Raw genomic sequence first — 14,896 nt, 5'->3', positions numbered from 1 at the left:
CTAAAAATCTAGGGTTTAGGCAGCAGGAAGCTAGAAGCTGGCAAAGGAAAGCTAATGGAGTCTCCCCAAGAGCCTCCAAAAAGAAATACAGCCCTCCTGGCACCTGACTGTAGCCCAGTGAGACCCATTTCAAACTTCTGACCTCCAGAACTGTAAAACAGTAAACTCATATTGTTTTAAACTACTAGGTTTGGGGTGATTGGTTATAGCAGCAATAGGCAGCTAACACACTGAGCCTAGAAGACTCCGTGGGCTTTACAGCATGGCCTTGATGACTGCTATTTTGGTTGCTCTGAGGTTTTATTCCCACTCCCCACTCTTCCTCCCAATTATTTCCATGGTTGCTGGAAATCTAACCTACATCTAGATCAGAGACTAAATGGAGCATTATTATTTCACAGGAATTGGCCTTGACAAATACTGTAGCAGACACTGGGTCAAAGCATGAAGTAGAAGGAAGCTGGAGAGACAAAGTACTTAACAGGTTTTTCAGAGAAATCACAAGGTGGACCTTCTGCCCACTTTGGAAAAAAGAACATCCAAAAGAGGGTCATGACCCCTGGACTAGGCGAGAGCATCATCATTTAATCAATGTCTGTACTGGCTCAGATAACCATCAGTGTCTGCAGATGAATTCCCCTCTGTCTAAAAGACAGGTACTTCACGGGTGTGAGACACAAGGAACCCACTCAGCAGAGAGTCTTTGGGAGCAGATGGGGGGTCAATGGATTTTGTGCCACCAAGAGCCTTGGATCCAGACCAAGTGGTAGAGCATGGAGTAGCCCAATAAAAACACAGGTAGCCCTCAAGAATAGCCCACAAGGAAGACGAAGGGAGGCTCAGGAAAGTTGGGCCAGCATTGCGCAGAGGGACGCTGCCCCTAACAGGCATCAGGACATTTGCCCGCTGGCCTAAGTGGAACCTGCGCTTAGATAATTTGTCGTAATTGACGTTGAAGAGAATCTGAAGAGTGTGTGCTCTTTATCCCTGTATCCCTAATGTCTACCATAGTGTCCTGCATATCGTAAGTGCTCAATCTTTAAATCCCACTCTGGGTCTAGTAACATAGATATAATACTGCTCCTTGATAAAATTTTCTAGCCTTAACATGGAAGACTCATTCATGCAGCCTTAGCTCAATCTTACTTAGGAAGCCAAAAGAGAAATGAGGAAGTATTTTATTAATATGTTAGAATTGCTTTTTTTTCTCCCGACAGAGAAAAAAAATATTGGTTTTCCCCAAGTTATAAGATTTGGGATGATATTTTGGGAAGAAAAAAAAAAGCAAAGTGGCTAAAGATAAAGACAATAATAATAGCTTAATGCCGCAATTTAATATGTAGTTTTAATAGCTGAACGCATGTATGGCATTTAGAGAGCAGTGCCTGGTGTCAGTGCACTCATTAGATGCTGACTGTCATTATGATTCTTCCACATTTTTACATGTCCTTCCATGATCAAAAAATAATACCGAGGAAAATAAGAACTTGAAATCGTAATTTATAACAAGACCAAAGAATAGACGGGTGTGTTATTTTATGAGAAAAGAAAGTAGCTAATGGGCAATGACAAGACAATCTTTACAAATATAGACTGGCATATGCGACACGCACACTTATGGAAATGAAAGCATAGATTTAAATATATTTTCTTGGCTGTGTTCATTACTTGAAGGATCACAGAGTGAATCCCCTACTAAAGTAAAGAATACTTCTTCAAGCTTGTATTACTACTACAATTTTTTAATACACTGATTTTTATAGAAAGGGTCTCATTCAAATAGGAAACGCCAAGATAAATGAGCCAAATAAAGGGTTTCACGCTGGGTCTAAAACATGAGCACCAAGACGAAAGGTAACACAGAGATCCCATGTATCGGGTAATGTCGATTAAGCCGTACACTTTACTGAATAAAACTCACTTTCAAAGTACTGGCTGGGGCACAGAAGAGTCATAGGAAATTGACAGCCACCCTACACCCTAAATGTAAGAAAAGACCAACTCATCTAAAAGACAAATTAAAATAAAAAACATAAAGCAATTTAAAAAACTCCCTTCTAATTAGGAACATTGACTCCATGTTTGCTGTTATGGAGGAGGGGAAAGGTCACATCCATTTGCTGTCATTGAGCAAGCAATAGGATGGGAAGTGAGTCTGAGGTTGCCAGCAAAGACTAACTAAACGATCTATATTTAATATGAATGACTGCGTAGCTTTTGCCTTCCTTGATTATCAAAGACAGGTGGTAAATGTACAGCTTCAAGACCACGGTATTAATTACTCCAGCACTTCCTTCTCAACAAACTGCTCTCCAAAGTTCTGAGCCCTTGTTCTGGATGGAAATGCAGTGCTGACCTAAGTGAGGCCCAAATGGATTTTACTACTGACTTACGTGAGCAATTTTCTCCTCACTCACAGTGGTGGAAATCAACCAAGAAGACAGTAGGCTCTTCTGTTTCCAAAAATAATACTTCTGAGCTTTTGGAAAAGCAGTTGCTAATCACTGGCAGTTAGTGAGGGTTCACTGATAAAGAGTGATGCCAACATGCTCTGTTTTTGAGAGGGTTTGTAGTGTGTGAAGTGGAAGGAGCTGCAGACAGACATTGTGCACCTTGATTTGGGCACAGCTTTTGACAAGGTGTTTCATCATGTCCTTATAGAAGCTGTGGACTGTTGGTTAGTATGGCTGATGGGTTGTTCTGACAGTGGTTAAAGAACACTGAATGCTGAGCTGACCAGGAGGAGTCTCTCCTCTTAGTGCTTCAAGGCACCTAGACCTTGGCCTGTCCCAGGACTTTTATCAAAGGGGTTGGATGAAGCCTTTGTCAGACTACCCAGTATGCTCACCACCATTTGGAAGGTCTATAGTTCATGATTCTAGTGGCAGCCAGGAAAAGGAAACAGAAGATCTCCAAGATGTATTAGTTTGGGCCCTAGGGAGGTGTTGTTCAAACCTGGCTGCACATCAGAAACACCTGGGGCCATGTTGAAAAATACAGATACCCAGGCCTTTCCCCAGGCCTAGGATTTTAAGGGGTAAAGTCCTCGGGTTTTTTTTGTTTTTTTTTAACTTCCCCTGGTCATCCACAGACAATCAGCCCAGCATCCCATCTTTAGAACCATTGCGTTGGTAGGATTTAGTAAAGAAGCTTTTCCGGGGTCATAATGGAGCTGGTGGTCTAGAGATCCTCATGGGTTTTCAGACTAGGAGAAAACCCTTCTCTACACTCTGGGTCAATCCAACCTTGACCCTTTCTCATGGGGACAGAGCAGGGGAGGGGCGGAACATAGTACCTGACAAAGAGCACTGGCTGTGACGTCAGCCACATTTGGAGTCAAGCCTTGTTTCTATGACCTGTCAACTGTGCGAGAGGGTGTCTGCGCCTCCATTGTGTGCATTCGCGGCCAATCGATGCCAGCTATGATCATTAAGAGACTGTTCGGCAAACTCTCCAGGTCTGAGGATCTTGAGTCTATAGTTTTTACCAGAACATGCCTTTTACCCAGCTCTGCCCAGAGAAGGAAAGAAGCCGCCACCATCTACTGACCGTCAACTGTGTGCTGGGCACTAGGTCCCTCACAGATCTAATCTCATTTCCTTTAATGGTCACCCAAACCCTTGCCCCTGAGGACCCTGAGCCTCAGAGAGGTGAAATGACTTCCCCTGAGTCACTCAGCTAGAAAGGGACAGATAGATATCAAGAATTTGGCTGATCAACTTGCACTGAGGATTCCCCGCGGCACTTTTAAAATGGATAATATAAGGAGTGGAGAAAGCTTTGCCCTTTAAAAAATCTAAACAGAGACATTTTGAAACTGCGAGGGAGGGGGGAAGTCACACCACCTACACTCCCCATTACCTGAACACTCAGCAATTAGCCAGAGGAAAAGCCCTACAAATAGACAGTCATTGCTTGGTCTCTCTCTTTTTCACACACACACACACACACACACACACACACACACACATACACACACACCCCTGGCCACCTTATTTAAAACTACAATACCTCCCCAGGTAGAGTTTTATTCTTTTCCCCGGCTTTATTTTTCTTCTTACCACTTATCTCACAAACTATCATTTGGGTTATTTTTCTTGTTTACTGTGACTCATCCCCACTAAAATGTTAGCTCCTTGAGGGGTAGGATATTTGTTTATTGCCTTTCTTTCGATAAACAAGTTGCCCAGAAGAGCGTGAACGCTGACATTCAATAAATATTTGTAACCTGAATGAATGCATGTGTGAATGAATAGAAAAAGCCTCGAAATGTAAATATCATAAATGTTGAAAGTAATCGTGATCTCCTTAGACAGCTACATGTTCGGGCTTTTCTATTACAAATATATACTATTTGTATAATAAGAATTTTAAAAAACTGTCTCAGTTGTCCAGGTTACTACTGTTTTCGAGCTGAAGTGAGAAGGAAGATAGGACCAGGTGTATCTTCTAGAGGACAAATGTGCTGGATATTTCAACTCTGAACCCGCTTTCCTGCCTTCCTCACTCTGCTCTGTGCCCTGCTCTCTCGTCCTTTTTGAACTGAATCAACAAGCTCACTTGACCTTTGGTTTCCATTTGGGAAAAGAATGAGGGGGGGCTATCTGTGCCCCCCACACTCAGGCTGCTGCCCGTGGGCGTGTCTCTGTACCCAATCCCAGCGCCTGGCAGGCGGCTTCTGGGTGCCCCTTCTCCCGGGGGGTCTGTAACCGCTCCTGCCCTCGCCTCCCCTTGGGCCTGTGTGTGTAAGCGCTCTTCATCTTCACGTGACCTGGAGCGCTTCACTGCCCCTGCTGGTCTTCTTAATTCTGCCCATACCTTTTAAATAGTCCCTTTATTAAATTCTCCTCAGTTATCCAGTATAGGATGCTACCAATGTCTTGCTGGGTGTCTGACTGATTATGTGCTAAATGGAAAAATGTGCTTACAGTCTGGAGAGCCAAGTTCTAATGTCCCATTTCATCACGGGCTTGCTCAAGGCCAAAACTTTAAGGCTCTTTGGGTTCAAGTCATCTGAAAACTAAGAAAATTGGGCAAGCTGGCCTCTAATATTCTGTGATTTTGAGAAACCCTTTCTTAGAGAACAAAGTAGTTACTTCTGTGATTTTAAGAAACCATTTGGTTAGAGAACAAAGTAGTTACTTCTCTATTAGCTAGAAAACGTTAACTTGATCCGGGTTCTGAAAAGAGCCCAGTTTTCCAGAAACTTACCCACGAGGGTTGTAGCTATACTGCTGACAATCAGGTGGGGCTTGGCAATAAGACCGCCAGCAAATCCCAGTCCTGTCTTGCCCTCAGCTTAGCTGCATATCAGTAATTTCCTGTAAAATCGGGGTTACATTTTTTAAAACAATTATTACACAAATAACATAATAGAAAAATCAGAATCTGTAAGTAGTAGAGAGATCATTGCTGAGCACTTGCTGTGATGAGCGCTGGGTGTTGTATGTGAATAATGACTCGCTAAATCCTGCTCCTGAACCCAGTATTACCCTCTGTTAACTAACTAGAATTTAAATAAAAACTTGAAACAAAAATAAATAATTACTTTTAACATTCACAACTGATACCTTTCTAGATTTTTTTCTCTTCACGCATTCATTCCGCAAATATTTCTGAGCGCCATTATGCCTGGCTGTCCTAGGGATGTGGATATAGGACTAGTGTTGTATTATCGGGGAAATACATCCAGAACTCTGGACGCTGCTTCAATTCTCCACTTTGTCCAAGTATGATATCTGAAGAATTATGTAATCTCTGCTCTTGGAGCAGTGTGTACACAGGACACCCAAGATTCTGGAAGAGTGAATTTTTTTGTCTGTAAGGACCAAGTCAGAACTTTCTGCCATTTGACTTGGCCCTTCTGTCCTCCAGCTTCCAGCCAGGAGGCTTTCCCTGTCACCCACCCAAAATGCCAGCAATAAAAACAGGCAGGGAACGAAGGGCCCCTTCCGGGAAGTGGGAATTGTTTAGCCAGAGAACGGGAGGTTTTCTAGTCTTGTTTTGAAAGTCAGTGCAGGATCGAGGCAGTGCACTCCGTCTGGCATGACTGGAAAAGTGGATCTGTCCAAGCAGCCGCACACACCGCTGGGGCAGGTCGGGGCTGTGTGACCCGTGCCCCGCCCTCCTCGTGCCAGTGAAGGAAAGTTCTGTTTTGTAGCAACATTATGCTCCAAGAAGCATCAGTCTATCTCACGGACGCTCTATTTCGAGGACTATCGAAGATCTAACCTTGCTTCAGCAGGGGCAGAAAAGAGCCAGCGCGGCCTCCCTAGGATGAAATCAGGCACAGTCATCACCTCATCTGTGGCCACTCAAGGCTTCCGAGAAGGCCCTGGACCAGCGTCTGTCACATCATAATGGCTCATGAAATTTTGTGAATAAATGAATGAACGAAGAAAGGACTCTTAATTAAACCATATTTTAATATTTTATATTTAGCAATATTTAACATTTATCAAACAAGATTTTGAATTTATGAGGGACAAGCAGAATGGGAGGGAAAAAGGAGAAAGAGGAGAAGGGGGTCACAGAGCCCAGTGGGTCAGACAGCGTGGACCATGGGTCAACCTGCTCTGTTTTGCCCCAGACTCATCCGTAAAATGGGATAATAAATTGTACCTTCCCCATAGGGTTGTTGTGAGTGTTAAATGAGTTAGTGATGTAAAATGCTTACGATGGGGCCTGGCACATGGTAAACGGTCAGGAGAGTTACTATTACCCCCTCCTTCTCCACCACCTCCTCTGCATGCAGAGAGCTTTCCCGATCTGCCCCTAGGAATTCCGCCCTCGTTCTGGTAATTAACTGGGCCCGTGTGCCCTTCCCTATATGACAAGACACACCGTGTCTTGTATCTTCATGGTATCTCCGTTAGAGACATCTGAAAATTATAAATAAACTCAACACTGAAATTAGCTTCAACCAGCAGTTGTCCCCCCTTGACCTTCCTCCTGCACCAAATACCGTAAGTGTACAGAGAGAACAGTGAGACAACGTCGGAACCCAGTCGATCTGGGGTCTGAAAAGGCAGTTTAAGTTCTTACCTGCATTTACCCAACACAAATTTAATAGATGCCTGCTGTGTTCTGAGCCGTGGCAGAAACACCAGGATGAATCGGAAGTTAATGTTTTCTTAAAGGAAACGTCTGGGAGCACCTGGGTGCCTCAGTCAGTTAGAAATCTGCCTTCAGCTCAGGTCATGATCATGGGGTCCTGGGATTGAGCCCCACATCGGGCTCCCTGCTCAGTGGACAGTCTGCTTCTCCCTCTCCCTCTGCCCCTTCCCCCCTGCTTGCTCTCTCTCTCTCTCTTGCTCTCTCTCTCTCTTGCTCTCTCTCTGTCTCAAACAAATAAATAAATAATCTTGGGGAAAAAAAGAAATGTCTGTCAGAGGGCGGGGGAAAATCAGATCGCTTATGAATACAGGTAGAGAGTGACGTGGGCCACAGAGAACCAGGGCCGGACTGCTGTGGCCCTTCGGTGACACGAGGGAGTGGTTTCTGCTGGGAACTCAAGGAAAGAGAGTCGAGTCCATACAAGTGCAGGTCACTGACACCTGCTGTGGGCCGAGACTCAAGCCGTCTTAAGACGATTACCTTCAGCGTAAGGACGTGGTCCGTGGGCAGGGCGCTTTGTTCCGCCAGGACTGAAATGCCGGCCCAGTTTGTCGTGTTGTTCGCCTTGATATCCGCAGCCCCCCTCGTCGCCGCCACCACCGTAACTCGTACCCATGGCAGCCGTGCATCCAGCCCGGGTTGGGGACCTGCGCCCGCTGACAGTCTCATCCTGATTGAAACGGCCCCACCGTATATCCCTTGTCCTTCAGGGCCCCGGGCGGCAGGGGCCCGTGCTCAGAGAAATACTCACCAGAGCCACGGGCACCATAGACACGACACGAGAGACCTCTGAAGCCCTGAGTCTATTCTGCCCGTGCTGTAAACATGGCCCGTGGCCCAGTGGATACTTAGTCAGGGTCATAACCGACCATCTATTGACCAGCTCAATCACAGCACAACCCCAGTAACTAGCTGGGAAACTGCGAAGGCGAATGCAGCTCTGACTCAGTTATCACGCTGGAATCCCTGCGAAGGGCGGCGGCGAACGCTGTGCTGAGTGCAGGCCGCTCACCCCAACGGGGGGCCCTGGCTGGGAAAGCCGCGGGGTGTGAACAGCTGGACTTGTCAGACAGAAGAACGAAGGTTTGTAGAGAAAGCATACCACAAATAATGACATGTGCTTCGTGTTTTAAGCACGCCAGTGGCAAAGATGCGGGCAGGTGGCTTTGTAGATGTCTTCCTCGGTGGCACCCACGTCTTTGTCAATATAACAGCACCTTCCCTGGGTATAACACTGTGGGATTTGGGTAACACATCATTTACAAGATGGTATTCTGGAAAGGTCAGCACTGTGCCAACCCACCCACAGCCTCTTCTGTGGGGATCCACCCTGCCCACGCTTCCTGCTGAAGGGGCAGGCCCAGACGGCCCCGTTAAGCACTCGGTGTCTCACCTCCTCTGTCCACCGATGACTGACACCGGCCCAGGCTCCGGGGCGACCCTAACAATCGATGTGGTGGTCAGGAAGTTACAGTCTGCCCTAAAAGACGGACTGGACCAACCGGATTCTCTCTTAAGGCCCTGAACTTGAAGCAAACATAGCCACCAATTAGTACTAGGACCAGAAGTAGACATGTAGTGTGTTGTCTAATCATAGAAATCAAAGATCCATGAGCTCCTGCAGCTGAACACCCAGAAGCCTTTGTGACTCCAGAGTCAGTTTGAGCTCTGGGCTCCTTGAGGCCAAGACTTAATATGGCTCCTGGTCCTGGATTTCCATGAAAATTCCTTGATAATTTAAAAATAATGTGACAGGGGTGCCCAAGTAGCTCAGTTGGTTAAGAGGCTGACTCTTTTTTTTTTTTTTAAGATTTTATTTATTTAGTTGTCAGAGAGAGTGTACAAGTAGGGGGCAGGCAGAGGGAGAAGCAGACTCCCTGCTGAGCAAGCAGCCCCATGCAGGATTCGATCCCAGGACCCTGGGATCATGACCTGAGCCGAAGGCAGAGGGTTAACTGACTGAGCCGCCCAGGCATCCCAAGATGCTGACTCTTGATTTTGGCTCTGGTCATGATCTCAGGATCGCGAGATGGGGTCCCACTTCAGGGCTCCATGCTCAGCAGGGAGTTTGCTTCTCTCCCTCTCCCTCTGCCCCTCCTCCACCTCAGGCTCTCTCTCTTTCAAATAAATAAATAAATCTTTAAAAATAAATATAAATAATGGGACATAATACAATATGCTAAAACCCTTTGTCTCCAGCTGGCTTGAATGGCTTACTATTCCTCGCACGAGAAAGAGCCAGACTGAAAACAATGACAAATTAAAACTGGGTCCCAGCTGAACTCCTTCCTGAGCCGTGAAGCCTTCTAGAGAAATCATGAGAAGAAAGACAAACTGGCAATGTCTTAACCACTACTGGGAAGGCAATAGAAATCAAAAAAAGAAAAAAGGGAACCGAAAAATTTTAAAGACGATTTGGAAAGTGTGTGTGTGTTGAGGCCCCCTGTTGAGTGTACGGTGACTTATGGAACCGACACCATGAATGGAGAAGACGAGGCCTCCCCGAGCTCTCCCCCGTGAGCAAGACGTAGCGTTTGAACAACCCAACTTAAAATAGACGACGGATGACCGACTGCTGGTGACAAGATATACTAAAGGCACAGGAGTCACAGAGGATGGAAGCCAGATCACAAGAAAAACAGGATAGGATTTGAGGCCGCCTCAAAGACAGGTGCTCAGTGTAGGGCGTGTCTACATGGCCCTAGTTCTTGTTTCCACTCGGCTTTGGAAACTAAATGACACTGCTCTCTATTTGAAAATGTAAATGTATTGGTTCATATAGACTGTGTCTAAATAAAACACAGTTTCCAAATATCTCCTCAATGGTAGTATTTCATGGCCAAAGGTATCTTATGGCTTGGCATTAAATACACTTTGGCCGCTATCTAAATATTCCAGTTGATTTAGAAATTGAATGATTATCATGCTTGATCCATGCAGACATTCCAGCGGTTTAAAAACTACACTGTAAATTGAAGTTTTCACTACTCGGATAAATTTTTTTCTAGGCCTGCATTATATTAATCGTATCTTTTTGTCAAGAGGAAGCAATGTGGTGATGTGGCTAAGTTACAGACTTTGGAGACAGGTGGGCTTGAGTTCAGATTCAGGCTCAGGGACTTTCTAGTCATGTGGCCTTGGGCAAGTTTCTCCTGCAGTGTCTTTATTTCTCAAATAAGGATGATGATAATAATAGTACATACCTTACAGGTTGTCGTAAGACTTAAATGAATTAAGGTGCATTAAATGCTTAAAGCAGGGCTTCCTGAGTAGCTTAGTCCGTTAAGCATCTGCCTTCAGCTCAGGTCATGATCCCAGGACCCTGGGATCGAGCCCCACATCGGGCTCCCCATTCCCCCTGCTTGTGCTCTCTCTCTCTGACAAATAAATAAATCAAATCTTTAAGAAAAATGCTTAAAGCAGGCCCTGGCCCATAGGAAATAAGCTACAAATGTTTGCTTCTATTGCTTGTATTACTTTCTTTTTTTATTTAATAATATTTTTTTATTGTATTATGTTAGTCACCATACAGTACATCCCTAGTTTTTGATGTAAAGTTCCACGGTTCATTACTTGCGTATATTACTTTCATTGAACTCACAAAGTAAATCATTGAGTACATGCAAATATTGTGCTAGGTATGTAATTCTGTAAATTTGTTTAAAACTCACAAGCGGAGGGTAGGAATTATCAACTCAATTTTATGGCTGCAGATGTGAGGCATAGAAAAATTTAACTAGCTTGTGAAAGGTTGCCTGGTTATTAGTTGGCAGAGCTCGGATTCGTTAGTTCACTCACCAATTCACTCAACATGTTTTTATTGAGCACCGGCTTCATACTATCCTAGGTGCTGGAACGCAGAACCAAGCAAACATCCTTGTGTTCATAGAAGCTAGTTTCAACTACGTGAGACAGTCAAAACACAGGAGAAGTCAGTAAAATGTACAGTAAGTGGGACAGTGGAGTGTGCTGAGCAAACAAAAGCGGGGAAGGGGAGAGGGAGCGTGTGTGTGTGTGTGTGTGTGTGTGTGTGTGTGTGTGTGTATGTTGGGGGAGAGGGTTGGAGTTCAGAGTGCAATTATGGCTAGAATAGGTAACTAGGGATGGTCTTGCTGAAAAGGGGATGTTTGAGGGAAGGTGTGAGAGAGAGAAAAAAGCAAGTCATGGGGTATCTAGGGGAAAAGATTCCAAGCAGAAGAAAGAGCATGTGCAAAGGCCCTGAGGCAGGAATGTACGTGGCATGTTCCAGGAAAAGCAAAAGGGCCAGCCATAACTGAACCAGAGAAAATAAGGAGAACAATAGGAAGTGAGGTCAGGGAGGTCTCAGCTGACATTGGTATTTGTTCAATAGAACCCTGCCCCATGTTCTTGTTAACTGGGGTTCTGCCTCCACAAAGTCAACACATCTTAAGAAGCCACTGATGGAAGAGTCTGCCCCTTGGAAAGGCCATTTCACCTCCCAACCTCTCCATCCTGTAGAGAGGAAAACCCAGGCTTGGCGTTGGCAGGCAGGTAGTTCATCAGAACCGGAAACCACCTAACCAGCACCCCCTCAGCCCACTGGAAGCAACCATGACGGTGGTGCCCGGAGCCCTTGCAGAGATGCGCTGTGGTCTCTCTGAGCTCATCACCGCACCTTCCTAGGCAAGAGTTTCAATTCAAGGTCATTTTTGGTTCCTTTTCAGTAGCAGACTCAGAACCAGATCTATTCAAGTGTAGGAACAGTGCAGACACATTAATAGCCAGACCCAGTGGGGGTTTTATTTTCCATTTCCTCCTCCCACATGTTTATTTGTTTCTTCATCTCCTCTGCGTGGTAAAGGTGCCCTCGCAGGATATTTTCAGATGAAGTCTAAAAAGGTAGGGTGGAGAATGGAAGGTGCCACCCTATGTTGGAACCCACTCTTCCCCAGACTCTGTTAGGCTGTCTGGAATTGGGCTGCCCGGGTTCAAATCCCCATTCCCCCACTTAGCACTGGGGATGATCATATCTGCTGCTAGTAAGCTTCTAGTCAGAATGGAATGAAATCATTGAATGCTATTGTAGAACTTAGCCAAAATTGGGGATTGCCTCCTGTTCCTTGGGTGCTGTTGCAGTGAGAAGGATGTTTCAGGACTCCTTGGAGGTATCCAAATGGTGTGGTTCTCTGAGTTCCCACTTAAAGCATGAGTCAGATACTTCCTGTGTCCTGTATCCAATAGTTCCTCTATTGAACTTTCTTGTCTTCCCCTGCTGGGTGGTCCCAGCCCCCTGACACTGAAAAGCCTCTTGAGTTCTTAGAAGTAGCCACGGGGAGGTCTCAGCCCTGTCTGTGGTCTAAGGAAGCAATAGCCCCAGTGCCTCCAATGGGGATGGGATTCCAACTGCACTGACCACCGGCCCTGGAACAGATTCTGAGCTTTTCTTACCTCGTGCAGGGCATTGAGGTATGTTTGCGATTTCTCTGGTAGAAATATGAAACAATAAGCAAGTGCCCTTTCTAGACAAGGAGGCCTTTAGTGAAAGAATCTTACAGGGGTTATATTTTTCCTCCTTCAGTGTAATTTCTCTTTTGGGAAAAGGGCACACAGAATTCAGTGAATGTCGTTCAGTAGTCCCAGCTTATTAACGCTATGTGTCCCTGTAGAAGGGAAAAAATAAATCACTACGTGGTTATGTCAGGAAGTCCACGACCAGGATACAGCAGACAGTCAATGTTACCATTGGCAGTGGTATAAGTCAGTGAATAAATGGCACATTAGTAACAGCTACCGCATTTTATAGGAATAGGCAAAACTATTGCCTTCGGGTCATTATAATTGGAAAAAGTATGTCCTACAAATGCTTCTGGGTCATTATAATTGGAAAAAGTATGTCCTACAAATGCTTCTGTAGGTCACTGATTTAAACAAATAATGTTTTCTTATTGGCCCAGAGGTCCATCTCTGAGATGACTTTATCATGGCTCCCGCCAAAGCTTCAACAGGCAGAACCCCTTCTGATTATGATTTTTTTTTAATGTTGCTCAGGCCCATCATCACACAGGCTTAGAGTCAAATAGTAAAATGGCTTTGACGCAAACCCCTGAAATGCATTTAAAAACCATAGAAAGGATTCCTTGCAGACCAGAAGCCAAGTGCAACATGGGTGTTGATCCCCGGCTTATCTCAGTTGGAAGCTTAGATTGAGATGTGCCAGGACTTTCAGAAGGATGCACCACAGGACAAAAGAACCTGATTAAATGATAGAGACTCACCAATTCCACTTCCCATCCTATCCCCAAAGACATGTTCACCAAGACGTGTGCACAAGAATATTCATAGGGGGCGCCTGAGTGGCTCAGTTGTTAAGCGTCTGCCTTCAGCTCAGGTCATGATCCCAAGGTCATGGGATCGAGCCCCACATCAGGCTCCCTGCTCAGAGGGGAGTCTGCTTCTCCCTCTCCCACCTCCCCTGCTTGTGTTCCCTCTCTCGCTGTGTCTCTCTCTGTCAAATAAATAAAATCTTGGGGAAAAAAAAGAATATTCATAGCAGCTTTATTCATAACAGTCAGAAGCTGAAAACAACCCAACATCTGATAGTAGAATGCATTAATTGTAGTATATACATTCAAAAAAATGCTACTAGAGAAATTATTGTTATACACAGAACTTGATAGGATCTCAAAACATACTGAGGAAGAGAAGCCAAAACAGACACATACACACTATATGAGTCCATGTGCGTGAGGTTTCAAAGCAGTGAAACTAACCAGGGATGGAAATCAGTGGATCTCCAGTTAAACTGACGAGCTGGGGCAAGGAGGGCGTTAGGCAATCAGAAGGGTACAAAGGAGCCTGCTGGTTCCTCAAATATCCTTGATCCTGATTGGGGTGATGCTTCCATGGGGGTATACATATGAAAAATTCACCTTCTGTGCATTTAGTATTTGGGCAGTTTCCTCAGCATTAGGTTATGCCTCAATTTTAAGAAGAAATATAAGGAAATAAACAAAAAATTAAATCAAGAGATAAACAGGATCTCTGTTTTCTGGGTGGCTTTTCTAAGACTCTGGGATTGCAAACCTAAGAACTATGACTCCTCTGGGAGGAGAGAAAATGTGAATTCCACCTTTTTCCACACTACCCAGAGAGGGGTCCCCACGGCGGTGTTCTGCGTTCTCGTTGTCACTGAAAGAGAAACTTACAATGTCCAGAGCCCTTGACGTCCTGCCAGTGAAGGAGGGGGATGCCCTCAAATTCCTGGCAGCAAGAACCCACTTGGGTGGCACTAACCTTGGCTTGCACATGGAACAGTACATCTGCGAAAGGAAAAGTGAGGGCATCTACATCCTACATCTGAAGAGAACCTGGGAGAAGCTTCTGCCGGCAGCTCACGCCATTGTGGCCATTGAACACCCGGGTGTTGTGAGTGTCCTATCCTTCGGGAATACCGGCCAGCCAGCTGGGCTGACGTTTGCTGCTGCCCCCGGAGCCACTCCTACTGCGGGCTGCTTCACCTCTGGAACCTTCACCAACCAGATCCAGGCAGCCTCCCTGGTGGCTTCTGGGGGTGACTGACCCCAGGGCTGAGCACCCATGAAGGTCCTGCGTGATCTCTACCTCTGCAGGGAACCTGACGACTGAAGAGGAAGAGCAGGCCGCTGCTGGAAAGGCTGTGACCCAGGGGGAATTTCAGGGTGAATGGGCTGCTCTGGCTCCTGAGTTCACTGCTACTCAACCCGAGGTTGTGGACCAGTTCAGAGCAGGCACAGGTGCCCTGGGTAGCGACTCAGCTGATCCCCACTGAAGACTGGAGCGC

The 14,896-nt window shown here is 45.7% G+C and overlaps 1 pseudogene; it reads left to right on the top strand.

The window, feature by feature from the left end:
- The first annotated feature begins 14,283 nt into the window (after positions 1 to 14,283).
- LOC148109818 (small ribosomal subunit protein uS2 pseudogene) lies at positions 14,284 to 14,655 on the top strand (annotated as a pseudogene).
- The last annotated feature ends 241 nt before the right edge of the window (positions 14,656 to 14,896 follow it).

This window comes from Ursus americanus, chromosome 6 (genome assembly GCF_024610735.1).
Source record: "Ursus americanus isolate L20-20 chromosome 6, mUrsAme1.1.p, whole genome shotgun sequence".
Taxonomy (NCBI): domain Eukaryota; kingdom Metazoa; phylum Chordata; class Mammalia; order Carnivora; family Ursidae; genus Ursus; species Ursus americanus.
Note: the sequence above shows the minus strand (reverse complement) of the source record. Positions and strands in the feature narration are given on the sequence as shown.